Genomic DNA, 24,862 nt, shown 5'->3' on the forward strand with positions numbered 1-24,862 from the left:
GACTCCCTCTTGCAATAATGGTAGCATTGTATTATGCAATATTATTTAAAGGATGATCCAAGGTTGGCTTCTCAAAAATGTCCTGTTGAATTCAATGAGATTTCCTGTTGCATGCACTGAAGATTATAACCCTAAGAAACTAACATGGTAGAAATTTGTAGAAAAGCTATACTATACTTTATGTTTCAGTATGTATGGAGAAGACAAGGAAAGGAAAAATCCTGAAGGCAAAGCAAAGTTTATGTTACATGGTTTGATAGGATAAAAGGCCAATTCCCTCTTCCCATCCACATTTTTCTTTTAATAGATTGCTTATTGAATGTTTCCCACATATTCCTGCATATGTACACAAATGCTTGGGAGTTATTTAAATTCCTTTGAGAGTCTCTTTCATCAAATGCAACACACTTACCTCTTTTCTTAGAGAATTACCTGCTGTTCTTAATGGATTAATTATAGAGTGCATCTGTGCTCTCATCTACAATTTTGGGTTGGTCCAAAAGAAACATATTGTTTTCTAATAGCTCCAATCTTTTCACAAATTATGTGGCTTTTCTATTCAGCCTTTTTCCTCACAAAATATACACTGTATTAGTAACTCAAACCAAATTTTGGGATTCAACCAATTCCCAAGTTAATTTTTTTCACTTATTAAAGTGTCCCTGGAGACCCAACAAATCTGTTAGCAGAAACTCAAAATGTATTTTATGTATCCAGAGAGTGGCACTGAATATTTTATTCACCATTTTAGCTTTCATGGAATAGTAGGAATTGTAGACTTTGAATTTCTGTAAGTTTCAATGAAGCATTAGTCTTTAATACTGTATGTTTATTCTTCAGCATGTGTGGAGTTGAATAAGACATTTTAAAAATTGATTTTTAAAGAAATCTGAGAAAGTAATAACACATCATGAGCTACCGTAATATAAATGTAGTTGCCAATACAAGTACAATTCCTTTACAGAAAAATATTTGTAGAGAGAGGATGAAAGGGAATTTATCAGGTAAAGCCATCAAATAGACTGAAGCAAATTGCTGTTCTAAAATTGCTATACATTTGAGCCTATAAACATGCACAATTTTATTGGGAATATATATGACATAATACAAGAGAAACATTTCATGAAGTAATTCTGTCACCACTCTTATAGAAGTTTTGAGCTAAAATGTTCTACGTTTCACAAGCAAGTTGGCTCTGAAAGACATTATTCATTTAAACAGATTTTCCATTTACAAAATGTTATAGACAGGGCAACCAAAATGATGCTTTCTTACCCTAATGCTTTCAGCTCACTGGGATTCACAAAAGTGAAAAATTGAGGCTTAAAATTGCCATTAAATTTATCCCTACCAAAGTCATAGCTTCTGTTCCTTAGCCGCCTACTTCCTTTTGTAATATCAGACAACTATAGTAGCATCTTCTAGATAAGCCTTACTAAGGTAGCAAAAGCAATGTTTATGGAAGGCTGTGTCAAAGTTTGCAAGAAAGTGAATGAAGCACCACAAAGGAAGTCCCACTTTTTGTGTGTGCTGTGATGTTTCAGGAGGTACAAAAGTGATGGTGACTTTTGATCACAACATTGCACTCTCCATCTTGAAAATATTAATTTCCACATAGTAACAAAGCTTTTCTTCTTTTGCATATGCCCATATGTACACAGGGTCCAAATGATTGCATGCACTACTCATATTCTTTTTAAAAATATCTCCATATAACAGTCTTCTCTCTGACAGGCAAAATTCTGTGCTGACGATTTCTTTATTTTTCCAAAGGAATATCCATTATAAGAGCTCCTTGACTGTAGTCTGTACACAATGGGCATAGGCTCTCCTGCAACTCTTTCAAGGTTGCTGGCACTACTACTATCTAATCTGTCACACTCCTCTGAACCCAGATCCTGCAAAGGAAGCCTCGGACTGACACAAGCTATTAGCAAAAGAGAGATTTCTGAACCCTGAGCCAAATAGTTCTAAGCAGAACACTGTCACATGGAAGCTTTCTGTGAAAGTTTAAAAGAGGATCTGATTTGTCAAAGAAAAAATATACAGCAAATGTATATGTACAAATGGACTGTACAAATGGAACAGAGTAATTTATTTTTCCTATGCGGATAAAAACTTTGTACAAGTAAAGTATGTATGCCAAATTTACTAGCTTGTCTGAAAGAATAGTCACAGATATGTTTGCTTTTTTCTATAAAGCTTCTTAGACTGCATAGGAGCATTCAGCAACTGACCTTCCACTTCATATTTTAGTCACATTTTTACAGTAATTTTCCAATATTGTTTATACACCATCCAGAGTCACTTAGGTGAGATAGGTGAGATAGATTTGATAAATAAATAACATATTCACATAAAACATTCTATAATTCAAGCCTAGTGAATTTAGTTAACAAATAGAACAACTAACCAATGGAACAACCTGCCTCCAGAAGTGGTGAATGCTCCAACACTGGAAGTTTTTAAGAAGAGACTGGACAGCCATTTGTCGGAAATGGTATAGGGTTTCCTGCCTTAGCAGGAGGTTGGACTAGATGACCTCCAAGGTCCCTTCCAACTTATCATCATCATCATCATTATTATTATTATTATTATTATTATTATTATTATTATTATTATTATTATTATTATTATTCAAAATCTTTTCCTCTTACCTTCATACATTTTTCAAAGGTGTTGTCTATACATCCTGCTTCCATAAAGCCACATGCATTTCCCACATTTTGTTCTTGCATATCTTATACTCTTGTGGTATTAGTTCTACTAGTTCCCTTAACAAATTAATCCTCTATAGTTTTCACATTGCTCTTGCTGCCTTTCCCTTTCTGCAGGGGAACAATAATATTTTTCCAATGATCAGGTACAGATGCAATATTTATATTTTTGGTGGTTTTTGAGCTTGATTGTTTGCTGGCAGACATTTCATTACTTAACTAGATAGCTTCATCATTCTGTATGCAAGGAAACAACCAAGCTCAAACAACACTATGGGTGGTTTCAGAAACCAGCACCTGAACTTTTCATTTAATAAGAAATTAAAGTTTTCCAAAGTTTTGGGACAAATTTTACTCAACTTCCAATTCAAAGAGCCAGGTCCCATGGATATTTTGAAGATTTATTCCTTCTCAAAAGAACAGAAGTAGAAAAAAGTTGTACTAATGTTAATATGATAGAAAGTCTCTAATGAGGTAAGCAAACTGTTCAACCTACTCAGTGAAGAGGAAGATTAAAAATAGCTGACTGTCTTCTAGGATGTTGTAGTCAAATTTTTACCAATCTTATTGGATATTCATAAGATCAAAAATGAGGAATTTTTTTAAAAAAAATCGATCCATTTCATCCACTGTGTGTGCTTAAATGATACAGATGTTTCTTCCACCATCATAAAAACTGGGGATTTGTAATTATTACCCTTATCTTCCAGACACTGACTGGAGGGCAGAGTAGACTTATCCCTTTCTTCAGGCTGTGCGTGAGAGAGATTAATAGCTAGGATTTTCACAAGTATTCACTTTATTTTCTTATCCAGCTAAGAACATTCTGTGGTGCTGTATAAATTAATAAGGTAAGAGCTAACAAAGGTATTTGCTCTAATGTGTTCTTTGAAACTAAGAAAATTACCATAATCTTTTCAATTATTTTCTGAAGTTTCATCTCATACAGGCTACAATATATTCCAAATGTCCTTTCGGATGTAATCAAATGCTGCATCAATGAAAACATGAGACAGGGTCTGACTTAGTCCTCTCAGCATGAGAAAAGAAATGCATCATGTTTCCTTGTGTCAGGTGTCTTTAAATTTTTTTCAAGGTTTTATCACAGGGGATATAAAGGGGAGATGCTGACTTATGTCATGTTCAGAAATGTAGTATAAAGATGTATGGTAACTTGTAAAATGAAGAGTGATCATTATTGACCGTATTGTAAGAACTGCTCTGAGAATCTTCACACCTATTTCTGAAATTTAGAAGGGCCATCAATTTTTGGGTTCTTAAAATGCTAGGAACCTCTTTTGTATTAGTTGCCTATAAATGTTATGTAATGTATTGGGATTTTACTTGAACTGTGCTCACGTGGCTTTTGAATGCTGCTTAAGGTTGCTCAATTGAGGTGTCTGTGTAACAGTTGCTGACTAGCCAGACATGCAGTCTCCAAGAACATCATTGGATGATTTGGGGCAGGAATGGGTTCCTTTAAACCTATTGGTCACCGCCTAGTGGCCAACCATATAAGTAGCTATGCAGAAGCCTCTGATACAGTTCTGTTCCTGTTTGCCTCAATAAAGAAATGTTCCTGTTTGAAACCTCTCATCTTGCTTCCTGCCTCCAAAGAACTCACTACACAACACTGGTGATGAGAATGGGATCCTGCTTCTTCATAAGAGCTGAAAGTCACTAGGGGGTGAGCCCAGTAAAGTGCCTGGCAGGGAACGCGTTCCCCCCACCTCAGTCAGCCTAGCAAGCCACACTAGCGACCACTCTGCCCTGCGGACCAGTCCCAGGGCTGACAGAAGGAGCAGGACAAGGCAACGAGAGACTCGAACCACAAAGACTTCCTGGATGGCGAAAGTCAGAAAGCTTGAGGAATCTGATGTTACTCACCCAGAGAGATGGTCATCCTATATCTCAAGAGTAGAAAACTACCTCCACGCCAACCAAGTCGCCATAGATGGCCTGAAGGCCGTAACACTCCTCTGTGTCTGCGGGCCTGCAACATTCAACATTGTGGAAAACTTAGTCACACAGGTGCAGCTGGAGTCCATTACTTTCGCGGATCTGAAGAAATGGCTTGGTGACCATTTCCAGCCCAAGCTGTCAGTGATGGCATGGAGGCACGCCTTTGAACAACGAGTTCAACAACCCAGAGAGACAGCCACAGAATTCATTGCAGCGTTGAGACAAGCTTCGCGCCTGTGCCAATTTTCAGACTTAGAAGAAAGGCTTTGAGACCAACTCCTCTGTGGACTATGGAGCAGAGAGCTGCAACAGAAACTTTTTGCAAAAGAGACTCGCTGCAGGAAGCCTTAAAAGAAGTCATGGCGGATGAAGCCGCTGGCAGAGCCATGAAGGCCATGTGGCCCACCAAAAGCACTCAGCACGAGGAGGCCGTCCACCACAAGGATGCCGAACTTCCAGAAGATGTCGACTCCAACCATGCAGTTGACAAGATCAAACGGCACCACGACAAGGAATTAAAGACTCATTACAAGGCAGTTCCCTTCCCTCGGTGTTTGGGCTGTGGCAGCCACCACCAACAAGCGGACTGCAGGTTCTGGACAGCCACATGTCAGGCCTGTGGGAAAACTGGCCACATTGTGTCAGTCTGCAGAGGTCGCCAGAAGGACTGCCAATCAGACATTATGATCAGGAGAGGTACCAGGACCCCAGGGCAGCATAGTGTAGAATTTTGCCCCAGCCATCGGAGCATTTGCTGCACAGGAGCTTGCCGTCCCCTTAAGCCCAAACTTCGGCTTCAAGTCAAGCTGCAAGGATGGAACTGGACATGGGTTCCGCAAGTGTCCATCATTTCCCTGGAGACTTTCCGGTTCATCTGCAACTGTAGCAAGAGGTGGGCCAAGCTTAGGCCATCTGACATCATTCTGACTGACTTCCAAAACTCCTGAGTTGCCGTCAAAGGTGAAGCCACCATAGCCATCAAGTTCAAGGGGTTTTCAGGGGCCCTGGATGTGAATGTGGTGGAGGGCCAGAGAACAAGCTTAATTGGACTTGATTGGTTTGATGTTCTGGGCATCCAAGTCACCGGAATCCACCGGACACAAGTGGCGAACTTGGCGTCAGTATGCGAGGAGTTCGCGGATGTTTTTGACAAAGCCTGGGAGAGTACAAGGGCCCTCCAATAGCATTTAAACTTGATCCTGCCGTGATGCCTATTAGGATCAAATCCCGCAGTGCCATTTGCGCTTAAACATAAAATTGATGCAGAGCTGGACAAGCTAGTCAGCCAGGGGATACTACAGCCCATAGATGGGGGTGAATGGGAAACCCCAATTGTAATGCCACTTAAGGCCAATGAGGAGGTCAGAATTTGCGCTGATTACAAGTGCACCATAAATATGACACTTAAGCAGCATGCGTACCCAGTGCCAGTCATCAGCCACATCTTGGCATCGCTGCAAGGGGGCACTGTGTTTGTTAAATTAGATTTGGCACAGGCCTATCAGCAGTTATCTGTGGATGAGGCCACAGCAGCTGCACAAACTATGGTAACACAGAGGCGGGCTTATAAAGTCAAACGCCTTCAATTCGGGGTTAGCGTGGCCCCAGGAATTTTCCAAGGTGTCATGGAGCGTACGCTCAAGGGCATTCCAGGGGTTTGCCCCTACTTCAACGATGTGCTCATCGCTGGTGAGTCCACTGAAATGCTTGCAAGGGGGCTCAAGGCCATTCTTCAACAGTTCCGTTAAGCGGGCCTTAAATTAAAAAGAAATAAGTGTAACATTGGGGTCTCTTCTACTGAGTTCCTGGGTTTCTGTATTGAGGCTGAAGGCATCCACCCTTCTGAGTCCAAGCTGAAGGCCATTCAGCTGGCACCTAGCCCAGGTCAAAAGGAAAGCTTCAGACATTCCTGGGTCTCCTTAATTTTTACCATGCATTCCTTCCTAACAAGGCCGCAGTGGCAGAGCCATTACACTGGCTCTTAGACAAAAACATCCCATGGAAGTCGACCAAGGTTCACAAAAACAGCTTTAAGTCAGTAAAATCACTGCTGTCTTCCAATTCAGTGCTTACACACTTTAAAGAATCATTGCCTGTATGCATTGTGTGTGACACATCCCCTTATGGGGTGGGGGCTGTTTTAAGCCATTTGGCAAGTGACGGGACTCAAGTCCCAATTGCATATTATTTAAGGACATTGTCCTCAGCTGAGTGCAATTACCCTCAAATTGACAAAGAGGCCTTGGCTATTGTGGCTGGGGTGAAGAAATTCCATGATTACTTGTATGGCAGGGAATTCACGGTCTACACTGACCATAAGCCACTGTTGGGGTTATTTACTACAGATAGGCAGACACCTCAAATACTGTCCCCTAGGATGTTAAGATGGTCCATCTTTATGTCAGCCTACAGCTACAGGCTGATTCACAAACCCGGCAAAGACATGGGCCACGCAGATGGCCTCAGCCGGTTGCCATTGTCACAGGTAGAGACAGATCCGGCTCCAGCAGCTCGCATTTTGTCAATTCAGAATTTGCCTGAATTTCCCCTCTATGCTGGGGATGTGGCTGCAGAAACTGCTGCAGACAAGGTTTTAAGCAGAGTCTTGTCATGGATTCACAGAGGGTGGCTGGAAAACAGCCCTGGACCAGAGTTCCAGAGCTATTTCACACATAGACATGAGCTTTCAGCTCACAAGGGTTGCATCTTATGGGGGAACAGGGTTATTGTCCCAAATTCATTAAGGAACCATGTACTTCAGTCTCTGCATGAGGGACATCCAGGCATAGTCCAGATGAAGGCATTGGCACAAAGCTACCTATGGTGGCCAGAGTTAGATAAGGCTATTGAGGCCCAAGTACCCGGGTGTTACACATGTCAACAGTTCAGACCAGAAATGCCACATGCTCCTGTCCACAGATGGGAGGAAACTCATACACCATGGTCAAGAATTCACATTGACTTTGCTGGGCCCTTTCAGGGACAGCTATTTTTGATAGTGGTCGACAGCCACTTTAAATGGTTGGAAGTAATTCCTGTTGCAACTATGACTACTGCTAGGACCATCCAGGTGCTTAGAAAGCTTTTTGCCACACACGGGCTACCGGACCTCGTAGTTTTGGACAACGAGGCCCAGTTCACAGTGGCAGAGTTTCAAGCCTTCTTGAGGACTAACCTCATAAGGCATGCAACATCGGCTCCCTTTCACCCCTCGACCAACAGGCAGGCCGAATGCATGGTGCACACAACAAAGGAGTCACTCAAGCACATAGTGACTGGAGATTGGCACCATAGGCTGGCTGATTTCTTGCTTTGCCAGCACACTATGCCTTGTACAGCAACAGGCAAGAGCCCAGCAGAGCTTCGCTGGGGAAGAAGGCTCATCACAAAAACTGGACAGGTTGCATCCTGACCAGGTGGCAGCAAACACCTCTTGCCCAAAGCCTCCAAGAGGGTTGCAAGTGAATGATGGGGTGCGAGCCCAAAACTATGGGCATAGGAACTTGTGGGTGCCGGGTAAAATTGTCAAAATTTTGGGATCTCTTTCCTGGATGGGGGGGCAAGTTGTTCGCTGCCATATTGATCAGCTGCGGAAGCATTTTGCAGAATGGTCACTAAGCGAGGACCTCATGGCAGGTCTGCAAATAGAGCCAGAAACTGGTAGCCAAGCAGGGCAGTTCACATGCTCTGAGGACTCAACCAGTCAGTACAATGGGGAGGTGGTCATAAATGGGCAAAAGCCAGTAGTGCAACATGGGTCCCCTGATGGGGAAAGTCAACCCAAACAAGACAGCTGCTGTGCTAACTCTGCTTCTTCCTTGGACTTTGGTCTGGGCCGACCTGGAATGGCCAGCCAAAGGGACTTGAGTCAATCAGACTCTCGTGAACTCATGAGTCCTGGTCTACCCAGCCTGGTGGGCAAGCTGGTGAACCGGGAGTTGCCTGGATCCCCCAGGCAGTCTGCAAGGTCATGCAGACCACCACCATATTTGCAAGACTTTATTCTCAAATAATATTAAGAATGTGTGTACATGGGGGAGGGGTGTAATGTATTAGGATTTTACTTGAACTGTGTTCACATGTCTTTTGAATGCTGCTTAAGGTTGCTCAATTGAGGTGTCTGTATAATGGTCGCTGACTAGCCAGACATGCAGTCTCCAAGAACATCATTGGTTGGCTCTGGGGCGAGAATAGGTTCCTTTAAACCTATTGGCTGCCACCTAGTGGCCAACTGTATAAGTAGCTGTGCAGAAGCCTCTGATTCTGTTCTGTTCCTGTTTGCCTCAGTAAAGAAATGTTCCTGTTTGAAACCTCTCATCTTGCTTCCTGCCTCCAAAGAACTCACTACACAACACATTATATGGGCTGTTTATTATTTATTCACTGCACCAGCAAAACTATAACTCAAAAACAGCAGGACCAAGTAAGTAACAACAAGCCAGTTGAGAGATAATATTTATTTATTTATTTATTTTATTTTATTACATTTATATACCACCCTTTCCCGAAGGACTCAGGGCGGTTTACAGGGTGATTAAAAAACCAAGATACAAAAGTTAAAAACAAATTTTAAAAAACTATATTTGTCCCTGCATAAATAAATAAAACCCCACTTAAAATAAGATTAATCCTCAGCCTGGGCCAGAGAGCTCGAAGAGCCAGGTCTTCAGGCCCCGGCGGAATGAACGGAGGTCGGGGGCAGTCCTCAGCTCCACTGGCAGCTGGTTCCAAAGGGCAGGAGCCCCCACTGAGAAGGCGCTATCCCTGGGTGTTACCCGCCGGCAATCTCTTACCGGTGGCACCCTGAGAAGACCCTCCCTGTGGGAGCGCACTGGACAAAGGGAACTTGATGCCGGCAGCAGGTGTTCCCTCAGATATCCCGGACCCAAGCCATTTAGGGCTTTATAGGTCATCACCAGCACCTTGAATCTCACCCGGAGGGCAACTGGAAGCCAATGCAGCTCGCGGAGTAGAGGTGTTACATGGGAGTATCGGGAAACCCCCATCACAACTCGCGCGGCCGCATTCTGCATCAGCTGAAGCCTCCGAGTGGTCCTCAAGGGCAGCCCCATGTAGAGAGTGTTGCAGTAGTCTAAACGGGAGGTCACGAGCGCATGAGTGACTGTGCGTAGGGCATCTCGGTCCAGATAGGGTCGCAACTGGTGCACCAGGCGAACCTGGGCAAAAGCCCCCCTGGTCATGGCTCCTATATGGTCTTCAAAATTGAGTCGTGAATCCAGGAGGACGCCCAAGTTGCGAGCCCTATCAACGGGGGGTAACACCTCACCCCCCCATCGTTAGAGATGGAATAGTCTGGTTGACCCGAGATGCCGATATGCACAGCCACTTAGTCTTGGTGGGATTGAGACGAAGCCTGTTTCTCCCCATCCAGACCTGGACCGCCTCCAGGCACCGGGACATCACGGCGAGGGCATCGCTGGGTTGGTTCGGGGTGGAAAGAAAAAGTTGGGTATCATCAGCGTACTGATGATACCCCACCCTGAAACCACGAATGATCTCACCAAGCGGCTTCATATAGATGTTGAACAGGAAGGGCGAGAGAACCGACCCCTGAGGAACTCCACAAATGAGAGGCCTCGGGGCGGATCTCTGCCCTCCCGTCAACACCGACTGCGAACGGCCCAGGAGATTTAATTCTCCTCCTATCCAGGAGATAGGAGGAGAACCACCGTAAAACGGTGCCTCCCACTCCCAACCCCCTGAGACGCCGCAGTAGGATACCACGGTCGATGGTATCAAAAGCCGCTGAGAGATCTAATAGGACCAGGACAGAGGAGCAACCCCTGTCCCGAGCCCTCCATTTTGCTGTCTAAAGTAAAGGTTAAAATGATTACCCTCTCTAATGCTACATATAAAATCCCTATGTTCTTCAACAAACTTGAGGACAAGACTTCTGGGGATATTTTCCACTGAGTAATCATTATAGCACAACTATAGCAATTTCCAAATCTGGCACCTGAAGCTGACTCCAAATATTATTAGGGGGGTAAGAAGGAAGATGGACTTATTACCAAAATCAGCTCAACAAAGGATATGAACAATGTTCCATAATTGGAATGACAGCACCTGACCCTAGAATACAGAAGCAGAGGGGCAAAGGAAATTTTGGAAGGATCATAGATGGTCAAGGTAATATGAGAGAAAATTGCCCTTTTTCAGGACACAATTCCACACTTGCAATTAATACATACATACATGCATATATACACTCATACAAAAACAAAGAACTTGGTGGCACTTTCCAGAATCTGTAAACCGCTCTAGCCTTAGCTAAAGTTAATGTTCATGTCTCCATCATCAGAAAAAATGGAATAAAAATGGAATTCTTGAGATAATACTAGGAAGAATTTTGATGTTCAATGCATATTTGCCAAAATGAGGAAAGTTCTATGGAAGGAAAAAAAAGGCTATGAGATTCCTTGCTATGTCAGGACATGGAAGACTTGCCATCAGTGAAGGAAAAATGAATTTGACTTTGCATCAGAATTGTACAGAAAAACACCAGATTATCTGTCTATCAACTGAAAATGAAACACAAATGGATTATAGAGCAAGAAATGGTATAAAAGATTAGAAAACAGACTACAGTAGAGTGAATAAAGAATAAACTCAATGTTTTGAAAGTTCAAACCCAAATCTCATAGAAATGTTGTGTCAGGACCAGTGAATAAATTGGGTGGCTTTTTTATGAAATAAATAAAGCTGCACCAAATCTTGGTGATCTTTCTTTTGTCAGAGTTCCTTTATGCAATAGTATGATTCACATGAAACTTCTTTAACGTGCAGTGGTAAAGATAAGAAAAATGTCAGAAAATCTGAAAGGAGAGAGGTTTTCTTTTCCAAAGAAACAATGGCTTATACCAAGCTTTTGACAGATGCTTTCCACAATAAATACAATTAATTTCCTATGTTATAGTCAGTCATTCTAACAGAATGGGGCAAGGCAGGGGGTTACTTTTAACTGGGCTTCAAAAATCCAAGGGGCCAAATTGAAATCTTATTACTGTAAGAAAAAGAAAAGAAAAGTGGATCATAAAATAACTATTATGTCGTGGGCTCTTATGAGCAGGAACGAAGACACACAATTGAGTACAGAGAAACTCATTCTTTTATTAAGCTGGAACTGTACTGAGAACTTAGGTGCACCTTGCCACAATATATAGCCAGACCCTCTGGTAGCAACCAATCAGATTGAACCCATGCTTGCTGCCCAAAACTGACCAATTGCAGGACCGGAGACGTCCTGTCTGGGTTGCTGGAGAACCGTTAGTTCTCCAGCAACGCATGTGGTGATGTACCAAAAGCCCAGTACATAACACCCCTCCCTCCTAAGATCAGGCTATAATACCCTTATTAACTTGACAACAGCCAAGGCTTATGAATCACTCCTAACAACCAAAATACTAAAATAATAATAATCATGCTTGTTAAGCCCAAGCAGTTAGAAAGACATTACGTGACCTTTACAGACGTGCCTTGTAGTATTTTTTTTTTATTTTAATTCCATTTATATCCCGCCCTTCTCCGAAGACTCAGGGCGGCTTACAAGCTTAGCAGTAGCCTTCATTCTATGTATATGCCTGCTTATTAGGGCTTTCACACACACCCCAAGCGGCATTATTACAAAGTCAGCTTAATTGCCCCCAACAATCTGGGTCCTCATTTTACCTACCTCGGAAGGATGGAAGGCTGAGTCAACCTTGAGCCTGGTGGGATGCGAACCTGCACTAATTGCAGGCAGCTGGTGTTACTTAAGGAGGCATTAGCCCACTGCTCCACCAAGGCTCTTAAGTATGGACTACAATGAGATTAAACGATGCCTAAATAGCTTGTCAATGCAGTATAACTACAAAGAGATAAAACAACGTCTCAATGAACATGCTTGACAGCAGTTACAATTTACCCCCAATTTCTGTAGGTAGTGGTACCCTGTTATAGCATTACACATCACTTTATTTTACAATATACTCTGTAAGTTATGCTGGGGGTTTGCAAGGTCTGGAGGAATGTCTTGGAGTTCCAGTCACTTTGTGGTCTACCAGCTTACCCAGTGGGCTGGGTAGAACCATGTCCCCTTGTGCTCCATCATCCAGGGGAATTGGAATGCTCTGGCTAGCCTCTCCAGGTGGGCCCACCCCAGAGTCAGACTGTTTTGCAGAGTAGGCACAGCAGTCACTGAGATTTGCCTGGTTCGCCTGGTCAGGGGTCCCACGTTGCACTTCTGAGTTGCCTTGTTCCTCCTCGGAATCAAGTTCCATTGAGAAAGGAAAACCCTGGTGGTTCTGGTGTGGGCTGGCTTGGTTGCCAGCTTGAGGACTTCGGGAGGGACTTGTGCCATAGTTCTCACTTAGTGACCATTCTGGAAACCTCTTCCTAAGTTGGTCAATCTGTCTTCTGAGCAGTCGCTCTCCCTCCAACCCCACTTTGTAAGATAGGGGTCCAGATGCTTTGGTCACCTGACCAGGAACCCACAAATTTCCAGGCCCATAGTTTCTGGCCCAAACCCAATCACCTATTTGCAGCCCCCTCAGGGGTTTTGGTCTAGAGGCTTCAGATGCCACTCTGTCTGGATGCAACCTGTCCAGTTTAGTAATTAAGCACCTTCCCCAACGAAGCTCAGCAGGACTTTTACCTGTAGCTGTACAGGGTGTAGAATGTTGACAGAGCAAGAAATCTGCCAGTCTATGATGCCAGTCACCTGTGATAATGCACTTGAGTGCCTCCTTTGTTGTCCTCACCATGCGTTCAGCTTGTCCATTCGAAGAGGGATGAAATGGTGCAGACGTTGCATGTTTGATGAGGCTAGCTCTAAGAAAAGCCTGAAACTCAGCAGCAGTGAATTGAGCCCCATTATCAGAAACCAAAACTTCAGGCAACCCATGTGTTGCAAAGAGTTTTCTCAGCACCTGGATGGTCCTAGCAGTAGTCATATTAGGGACTGGAACGACTTCCAGCCATTTTGAGTGGCTATCCACTACTACCATAAAAAGCTGTCCTTGAAAAGGCCCAGCATAGTCTATATGAACTCTGGACCAGGGAGTATGTGTTTCCTCCCACCTATGAACTGGGGCCTGAGGCATTTTAGGCATAGACCTCTGGCAGATATAGCACCTGTGAACTTGATCCTCTACAGCCTTATCAAGGCCAGGCCACCAAAGGTAGCTTCTAGCTAAGGCTTTCATCTGTACAATGCCTGGATGGCCTTCATGTAAGGATTGTAAAACTCTGTCCCTCAATGATGTGGGGATAATGACTCTGTTGCCCCATAATATGCAGCCCTTGTGTGCAGACAACTCATGTCTCCTGACAAAATAACTTTGGAAATCAGGACCTGGACTTTTTTCCAACCATCCCGTGTATACCCATGACAGTACTCTGCTCAGAATTTTATCTGTGGCAGTTTCAGCAGCAATATCCCCAGCGTGGAGGGAAAACTCAGGCAAGTCCTGAATGGATAATATTTTAGCAGCAGGAGCTGCATCAGGATCCATTAGTGGCAGTGATAGTCTGCTGAGGCCATCTGCATGACCCATTTCCTTCCCAGGTTTGTGAACTAACTTAAATTTGTATGCAGACAGAAATATAGAACATCTCAGCATTCTTGGAGATAGTACGTGGGGAGTTTGCTTATCTGTTGTGCATAGCCCCAAAGGGGGTTTGTGGTCAGTGTAGACAGTGAAATCCCTGCCATATAAATAATCATGACATTTCTTGACTCCAGCCACTATGGCTAAGGCTTCTTTATCAATTTGTGCATAATTATGCTCAGCAGCAGATAAGGTTCTAGAATAGAATGCAATAGGAACTTGTTTCCCATTCTTCTCTATGTGGCTTAGGACTGCCCCCACCCCATAGGGAGATGCATCACATGCAAGACATACAGGTTTAGACTCAATGTAATGAGTTACAGTGGACTTTTCTGAAAGAAAGGCCTTGAGATCCTGGAAACATTTTTCATGTAATTCAGTCCATTTCCAAGGGGCTTTTTTATCAAGTAGCCTATGGAGGAGCTCTGCTATTGCAGCCTTATGAGGTAGAAATGTGTGATAAAAATTCAGGAGGCCCAAAAATGCTTACAGCTCTCCTTTTGATTTTGGCCTAGGAGCCATTTTGATGGCCTTTACTTTTGAATCAGTGGGGTGAATTCCACTAGCATAGATACGGAACCCCAAAAATTCCGTTGATGAGACCCCAATACTACATTTGTTTTTCTTTAATTTGAGGCCCACATCGCAGTGTCTTTGCAAAACAGCCCTGAGCCTATTGGCCAATACTTCTGGGGATTCCCCAGCAATGAGAACATCATCAAAATAAGGACAGACACCCTGTATACCCTTAAGTGTTCGTTCCATAATCCCTTGGAAAATACCCGGTGCAACAGTGACTCCAAACTGCAAGCGTTTGACTTTGAATGCCCCCTCTATGAGTTACTATTGTTTGAGCCGCAGCTGTGGCCTCGTCTACCGGCAGTTGCTGATATGCCTGTGCTAAATCAAGTTTAGCAAAAATGATTCCCCCTTGTAAAGAGGCTAGAATATGGCTGATTATCAGGACTGGGTATGCATGTTGATTGAGGGCTTTATTTAACATGCATTTGTAGTCTGCACAAATGCGAACCTCCCCGTTGGGCTTTAGTGGAGTGACAATAGGAGTTTCCCACGCCCCCCCATCAACAGGCTGTAATACACCCTGCTCTACTAACTTATTGATTTCAGAATCAATTTTGTGTTTCAAGGCAAAAGGAACCCTGCGAGGCTTGACCCTAATCGGTACAACATTAGGATCTAATTTAAAAGAAATTGGTGGCCCAGTATACGTTCCCATTTTGGCTCGAAAACATCCGCGTATTCCTCACAAACAGCCATGAGGTCTGCTGTCTGTGTTCGGTTAATGCCTGTTATTAGAATGCCCAAAGCCTCAAACCAATCAAGTCCAATAAGACTTGTTCTTTGGCCCTCTACTTCTATGACCTCCAGGTGCCCCAAAAACCCTTTAAATTTCACCAATAAGGTGGCTTCACCCTTAATTTTAACGTGAGCATTCTCAAAATCTGTTAAAATAATATCTGAGGGCTTTAGTTTAGCCCACTGGTTGCTGCGTCTGCACACAAAGTTAAATGTGTCATGCAAGATGATCGAGACCACCGAGCTAGAGTCCAATTCCATTTTACGTGGAACTCCTTGTAGCTCTACTGAGAGCTTGAGTTTAGGCTTAAGGAGCCGATGAGCCCCGATACGGTAAACGCTTCTCCGGCTCCTGAAGAACCCCACACTAGCTGGACCCTGGGCCCCAGTACCTCTCCTAGTTGGTTCCTCTGACTGGTGCTTCAGTGGCCTGTCTCTCTGGCATGCTCTGCACACCACCGTGATGTGGCTGGTCCTTCCGCAAGCTCTACACATGGCCAAACGGAATCTGCAATTGGTGCGGGAGTGGTTGCCTCTGCACCCCTTACATCTAGGTAAGAGAACTTCTAATCGATCTCTCTTTGTTGGTTGCCATGGTTTTGCATGTTTGGCTGTCTCTGGAGCTTGTTTATTTGGGGTTCTTCATCTTCTGACGATTCTCTGCTGCATTTGGCAACCTCAAGGTGGATGTAATCTTCTATTTTTGAAGATTTGGTGGGCTGCACTGTTTGTACTGCACCTCCGGCTGCTTTGTCAGCCATGACCTCGACCTGTGCTTCGGTGAATGTGAGATTTGGTCTGGCAAATAATCTCTGCTGCAGGGTTCTGTCTCTCAGGCCACAGATGAGTCGGTCTCTCAGACGTTCCTCTAAATTTGAAAACTTGCAGAGTCGTGCGGCCTGCCTTAGGCTTGCAATAAACTCTGATGCTGTCTCTCCAGGAAGCTGCATTTGTTGGTCAAATTTAAAACACCATGCCATCTCCGACATTTTGGGCTGAAAATGCCCGGTCAGCTTCTTGTTCAGGTCAGCAAATGATACTGCTTCAATGGGCATTGGCACAAAGAGATTTTCTGCTAGATCGAAAGTCGCTGGCCCACACATGCACAGCAACATTGCAGCTTTTAGGCCTTCCTCTGCAATCTGGTTTGCTCATAGATAGTTCTCCACTTGCGAGAGGTAAGACGGCCAATCTTCTGGATGTTTAATGTCGAACTTTCTGAGTTTGCCGACCTTCGGCATCTTTTCCTCAATTCCTGTGTTGTTGGATGCTGCTTCTTAGGCTCAGGAAATGTGTCCTCTGAGCACGCAGCCACTAGTGTAGCTTTACTAGCTGGCCTAGGGAGTTGAGGGGGGAAGATGCCTCTTCCCGCCAGTGAGTAATGCAACCCCTTGTGACTTCAGCCCTTAGGTGGTGAAGCAGGATCCCACCTTCATTGCCACTATTATGTTGTGGGCTCTGATGAGCAGGAATGAAGACACACAGTTGAGTACAGAAAAACTCATTCTTTTATTAAGCTGGAACTGTACTGAGAACCTGGGTGCACCTTGTCACAATATATAGCCAGACCCTCTGGTAGCAACCAATCATATTGAACCCATGCTTGCCGCCCAAAACTGACCAATTGCAGGACCGGAGACATCCTGTCCGGGTTGCTGGAGAACCGTTAGTTCTCCAGCAATGCACGTGGTGATGTACCAAAAGCCCAGTACATAACAATAACAAAGATTTTTTTTCTCTGCAAATATATCTACTATATTATCCAAATCTTGTGAGATTTGCTGTAATCGATCAGAAGCAATTTTAGAGTGAACAACATAACAAGCAAGGTATGTTGTACAATTAAATTAAAACTTTTTTTACAAAGACAAAGATGATCATGATAAACAAAGGTAATTTCTTTAACTATTTGTTTTTGTTTAAGCAAAAATACCCCAAAGCATAAGGTTGAGTGTGGTTTAGCAATCCAACTGAGAATGACTTTGAGAAGTATCTTCACAATCTTCACGCCTGCTGTGGAAAAATTCCCACTTTTCATCTTCTGCAAGCCAAAGCCTGCAAAATACTGCAGCATGGCCCTTGTGTAGTAGCATGTAAGAGCAAGAATTCTAGCAAAACAACTGAGAATTTCTATTAAGTGAATCTATCAAAGTACTTACTGTATATATTAATTAGTACAATTGTGGAAAGATCAAATGATACTACAGCTGAGATCAGCATTTATATTTCTTTACCCATCTTTACTTTTAAAAAGAATTAAATCTCTGATTGAATGCCAAAAAACCTCTTCTGAAGTAGTGGCTGCCTTAATTAAGATTTCCCATTTTGGCAAGTCCTAAATCAGGAGACATCAAAGAGGTTTCAAAATAAAGAACAGCTGAAGAAAAATGTATGAGATGACAGAAAGCATAAACAATAATACCATGCATATGTTTAAGTCATCTGAAAGTGATTTTAGTGATGTGTAAAATATTCAGAAATAAACATTTAAATGGCAGCTTAATTCCCCAAGGAAGAAAAGTCTGCTTAAACCTTAAATAAATCCTGTTTAGACTAAACCACATCCGTTCTCCCTATTTGCTTCAAGAGCATTTTCCACTTCTCTGATTGGTTCTGCACAAAGAAAGATCTTCTATACCACAACAGATTTTCATTCAAATAAATGGAAGTGAATCCATTAAAGGGTTTAGAAAGCCCACACAGGTCTTTTTTATAAATTTAAGTAAGGCATGTACAGTTGTTAAAACTAAAGACTTTTTACAAATTAATAATAGAGAGAATTCTCAACCAGCTGTTTAGGTCAAACATAAGATTATTTAAAGTTGTATAAGAGACAGTGAATGCTTATGATGATCCTATACCACTAATTCTTAATTGTATTGTTAAATGGCAACATCTGAAATAGGTACTCTACTTATACTGACTTTACTTCACTCTCTCTGTGATCAAGGAAACGACTGTCCCTAATATAGCAGAATTCTCATATTCATGCAAAGAGACATAGATCTGTTTTTTAATATAACAAAGTCAGTTGTTAACTGTTGAATTTGGAGATATTCAGGATATTGTGGCCTTTCAACTAAGCATGAATTTAAATGTGTGGTGTGGTTGAACAGGTTGTTGCAGAAACAATGATTTATGATAGAGCTGGGGAATCTGCAGTCCCCCAGAACTTGCTGATTTAGAACTGCCAGCAACCATAGCCAGTAAAACCAAGAGCAAAACAATTGTGGGAATGAACTTTCCTATTTCTTCAGTAAGAGAAAAGAATGTTGGAGGGGACATTTGGTATATTTTATGAGCACAATATTGTTTGTCGTAACTAAACCCTTTAATAAAAAACAGAATTTTAGCATACACCTTTATCTGGTAACAGGACTGCAGCATTGTTTTCTCCTTTACCCTATACCATCTAAAATATTTACTGAGTAAATCAAATGAATGAATGAGCTCCATAACCCTGTTTTTGCAAGATTTTTTTTTCTCTCTCTGGAAATAAGGGAAGAGATTATACAATGTGGATAGGCAAATAAGCATCTATGTGAAACAGCTGGATCACACATTACTCTTAATATGCAGAAGGAAAGTCATAAGTGACTTTTTTCTCAGTGCTGTTTTAACTTTGAATAGTCATTAAACAAACGATTGTAAGTCAAGGACTACCTGTAGATTTACCTCACTCTTAACAATATCTTGGTTATAGAAACTGGTTGAAATACTTACAATGAGAATTGAGCTGAAATTTTTTCAGAAGGCATCTTTTTCCAAAAAATAATTAAAATTGATATTAAAAAAGCAATTTTATATATTTTCCTATGTAATTTTTTTAATGTAGCTTTTATTCCTTCTCAGTTCCCAGTTCCCAGTAATGCCCTGGAATACTGGACATTTAAAAAAGAAAGAAAGAAAAGAAAACAAGATAAGGATTTGTCCAATTTGTTGTCCACTCCTTGAGGCTGTCTGTCATGTCTGATCAACATGACTAATTTTGCACACATGTATTATGCAAAAAAGTATATTAAAAGCTTCTTTTATAAAATAGATGAAAGATTTTGCCATCTTTTTAAACTGATATTATTGTAATTTCTTTTATTGTTGTGAGATTCTTTGAGAGTCAGGAAGCATAAAAGTTAAGTTATGGTTTGTTGCACAGTCGGCCAGATTTTTAGACTGGATTTGACATTTTTATCCACCTATTTAGTTCTTTGCAAGGACCTGGGATAAGCAGATGTTGTTTGATGGTATTAAAGGCATTGTCATAGGATGTATTATCTAGTCTAGCTTAGAAAAATGAAGATGTCACTTCAAATACTGAGAAATCAGGCTGGTAATTTTTTGTGGAAAATGAAATATAGTAAGGCAATTTCATTGTTTTGCTTATGAATTAGTGGCCATATCAGAAAAAGTACATTGCAAGCTTCTTTTCTTTATCTACTGTAACATAATTTTAAAGCACACTTGTTCCACTTGAATGGTATATTTAGAACAATATTTCCTCAATTTTATAAATATAAAAAAGGGATGTGCGAAGAAACAACAAACTGTTCTTGGCACATTTGTATGATTTAATGGTTTCTATCGCTTTTATTTTCGAAGATAGATTTTCACAGTGACAAACATGTGTATCATAACAATTCACCTGCGAACTGTAAATGATAACCATAATTAAAACTAACCTTGAACGTACCCATTGAACAAGCACTATCTGCAGACACCCATCATGTATTTTTGCTCCAGGATAAGTAAAAAGTTGCCTAATGGTAGAGCTATTTTTATTCATAACAGCACATAGATTTCATCAGCTCTCAGTAGTCCATGAACAGTATACAAATTATGGCAAATTGTAAATGTGTAAAATCAAATAAAAGTAATAAAAGTATTTCTTGAATAACAGTTTTAATTTACTTTTTACAATCTCTTTAGACTTTTTAAAATGACCTTGCTATCATTTGGAAGTGAAAAACAAAAACATACAAATAATATTATGGAGCATGGCCAGATGTCAGGAATTATGCGGACAGTCTATTTTTTTTAAAAAATGCCTATCTTCTACCCTGTTTATTGCAAACTTGATATTGTGATTAGGTTTCAAAAAACCAAAAATAAAAAGCCCAAAAAAAATAGCTTAGAGAAAAAAAGCAGACACTGCCAGGTTTTGAACCAGCAACACTCTATTAACAAGAGGAAAATCATAATCATAATCATAATCATAATCAAAGTTGGAAGGGACTTTGGAGGTCATCTAGTCCAACCCCCTGCTCAGGCAGGAAACCCTATACCATTTCAGGCCAATGGCTGTCCAGTCTCCTCTTAAAAACTTCCATGTTGGAGCATTCACCACTTCTGGAGGCAGGTTGTTCCACTGGTTAATTGTCCTAACTGTCAGGAAGTTTCTCCTTAGTTCTAGGTTGCTTCTCTCCTTGATTAGTTTCCATCCATTGCTTCTTGTCCTGCTTTCAGGTGCTTTGGAGAATAGCTTAACTCCCTCTTCTTTGTGGCAGCCCCTGAGATATTGGAACACTGATATCATGTCACCCCTCACCCTTCTCTTCATTAAACTACACATACCCAATTCCAGCAACCGTTCCCCATATGTTTTAGTCTCCAGTCCCCCAATCATCTCTGTTGCTCTTCTCTGTACCCTTTCTAGAGTCTCAACATCTTTTTTACATCTTGGTGACCAAAACTGGATGCAGTATTCCAAGTGTGGCCTTACCAAGGCATTGTAAAGTGGTATTAGTACTTCACATGATCTTGATTCTATTTCTCTGTTAATGCAGCCTAGCACTGTGTTGGCTTTTTTGGCAGCTGCAGCACACTGCTGGCTCATATTGAAGTGATTGTCTACTAGGACTCCGAGATCCCTCTCACAGTTACTACTATTGAGCAAGGTACCACCAATATTATACCTGTGCATTTGGTTTTTCCTACCTAAATGTAGAACCTTACTTTTTTCACCATTGAATTTCATTTTGTTAGATAGTGCCCAGTGTTCAAGTCTGTCCAGATCTTCCTGTATTCTAAGCCTATCTTCTGGAGTATTAACTATTCCTGCCAGGTTGGTGTCATCTGCAAATTTGATGAGTTCCCCATCTATCCCCTCATCCAAATCATTGATGAAGATGTTGAAGAGCACTGGGCCCAGAACAGAGCCCTGGGGCACCCCACTACACACTTCCTTCCATGTAGATGCAGTTCCATTGAGGACCACATGCTGAATACGGCCTGTCAGCCAGCTACAAATTCATCTGGTGGTGATGCTATCTAACCCACATTTTTCTATCTTATCAAGTAGTAGGTTGTGATCTACTTTATCAAATGCCTTATTGAAGTCCAAGTAAATTATATCTACAGCATTCCTCTGGTCCACTAATTTTGTCACTTGGTCAAATAATGCAATGAGATTTGTCTGGCATGATCTGTTTTTGACAAACCCATGTTGACTTTTAGTGATGACTTTGTTTGCATCAAGGTGTTCGCTGATTTGTTGTTTGATTATCTTTTCCAGAATCTTCCCAGGTATTGAGGTCAGGATAATAGGTCTGTAGTTTCCTGGATCTATTTTTTTCCCTTTTTTGAAGATGGCTGATATTCTGCCTTAGTTATGTACCCCTCTTTCCACTTCTTATACTGTACCTGTCCTTTTTATCTTTCAATTTATCAGAGAGTTCTTTATGCAGCCATGCTGGTTTCTTTTGAGAGCTGTTATTTTTCTTCTTTGTTGGTATTGTGCTAGACTGGGCCTTTATTATCTCACTTTTCAAAATTTCCCAAGCTTCTTGAGTTGTTTCCCCCTTTATATCATATCATTTTTTGTGAAGATAGCTCTAGAAGACTTTAGGCTAAAGAATCCATTCTGTCAGATACAGAGGAGTTCCTACTTCTGTGAAGCAGCCAACAAATCACAAAGTCGAATATTAAGAAGTGTGGACTTTATTTATTCTTCCTTTACAAATCAAGAACAATGATATTCATAGAGTATATTTCATTAATCTGGGTGATCACTGGAATTCACATACTATATTTCATCTCAGGTGATTCCTTTCTTCCCATCTAAGCCTCTGAGCCCAGGATCTTGCTGAGGTCAGAAATCCAAACTAAAGAATCTCTAGCACATGTAGTATCTGTCTCATCGATGCTTGAAAAGTTAATTGAATAGAACTGAATCCATAAGTCTTGAACTACTTTCTTTCCAAATATTTCAAAAGGTTTTCCCCCATGTTCCTACTTTCTTCTCAAGGCTAACCAAGACATACCGACTTAATGCTGAATATGCCCAGGGAATTCTAGTTCACAGTTCTTTAATTACTCTTGTTGCCCTTGTTATGTAAATCTAGTTTAATCTCTTTGAATTGTTTTTAAAAAATTCTGTTTAGAACTGGATGCAATACTTAAGTTGGAGTTTGATCAAAAAGCAGATCAAGGAGGCAATATCAAGGCACTTCGAAATCTGCAGGGACTTCTCCAGGCAACTGCCAGGAATCAACATTATCTCAATGGCCCAAAACAATCCCAAACAATGCAGTTTATTGTTTTAAATTGATTCTTTAATGTATTGTGTTTTTATTTTTTTCGCTGCCCAGGGGTCCTTGTTTAATAAATAAACTTAGCAAAAATTAGCTACATAGACTCCTTATAAAGACATATAAAAATTGTACAATAGATGTGCATTATTGCAACAAATCAAGTCATATTTCCTTCATAAAATATTCACCTTTCCCTGCTTTCTTAGAAAGCTTTCTCAGACAAGACAACCTGAATGCTATATGCCTTTGTTTCGCTGAACTGATGGAACAAGCTGAAATACATTTACAGGAAGCTTATCCTGGAACAGAACAGAGCAGCCACTCAAGAACACCATTTTTGGTTTTTCTTTTCTTGCACAAGACTGCCAGACCAGCTGCAATTAATAAAAATTACATCTTTTGCGGGTTACAAGGCCAGCAGTTCAGTAGTGGGATTCAAATATGTGAACAACCAGTTATCTGTGTGGATGCCGCTTCCGGAAGTCCATTCTGGGCCTGGGCAACCAAAAATTAGCTACTGGTTCTACCGAACTGGTGCGAACCAGCTGAATCCCACCACTACAGCAGTTACATACCAGTATTGGGGCTGACTAAGGTATTGGGTCAATAAAAATGCAAAGAGCCTTATCTGATACCTGAACAATAAGCCTAGTCCTCTGTCTAGTTTTATACCACCAGAAGAAATTATTGATCACCCAACTGGCTCTTAGGATGGCTGGGAAGGGAAATTTGAAATTCCGAGTGATGGATTTTAGGTACTAAATAATTATATGCAAACTTCCTGTTTTATTGTAGCAAATATACATCTTTAAAGCATGCCATATTGGTAATTAAGAAAAGAATAATTAAATCAGCTGTGCTGCATTGTGAACATGATATTCCCCACTGTGGTATCTAAAACATTGTTGAACTGTAACCAGCAAACTGGTCAGCCACTAAAGCCTTCTTCTCAACAAGTCCCAAGGATGTGGAAAGCTGCTTTAAAATCTGGGCTAACCCAGACTCAGATAAGACTTTTGGTGTCCTTGGAAACTTTTATTTTTGAAGACTGCAGGGGAAAAAAACCTTGGGCTGTTTATTTTAAAACTGGCCTGCCTGGATTACCAATACAAATACTAACTGATTTTCAGAGCTATTTCCATGTAAAAGAAACATGCATTACTGATTGAGAAGATGGAATGCTTTGTATTATAAACCTTTGATTGATGAACAAGTTTTAATTGCTTTTTTCTTTCTGGACAGAAAGGATATGTTTTTCATTGGATAGAAAAACCTGAATTTTGCTTATATTTGCTTAGGGGAGGCTTAAGGACAGACTGATAGACTGGCTGAATAATTTGGAGCTCAAATGACAATTGACTGAAACTTTTAAAATCCCTAATTAGATTGGACTATAAAAAACACATACAAAAACAATATGGATGTTCCATACTTAGCCTTAAATAGTAAAAAACCATCCCTAACACTTGTCTTTAAAGCCCCCAACTTGACATACCAACAAGAAAATGTTGATGAATCTCAGAAAGAAATTCTTTCTATGTTGAAATCAATATAAGAGGCAATTTCCTTAGCCAGCCCACGGGCCAGATGCATCATACTGAAACCGTCCCCATCCCATTGCTGGCAATGGGGGAAAAGTTGCGATACGTTGTGAGATGTCACATGAGGTCACAAGTTTGACATGCTTGCTTTAGCTCATGATGAGACTAAAAATAATACAAAAGAGGTAAAA

Source organism: Vipera ursinii, assembly GCF_947247035.1.
Source record: "Vipera ursinii genome assembly, chromosome: 6".
NCBI lineage: Eukaryota > Metazoa > Chordata > Lepidosauria > Squamata > Viperidae > Vipera > Vipera ursinii.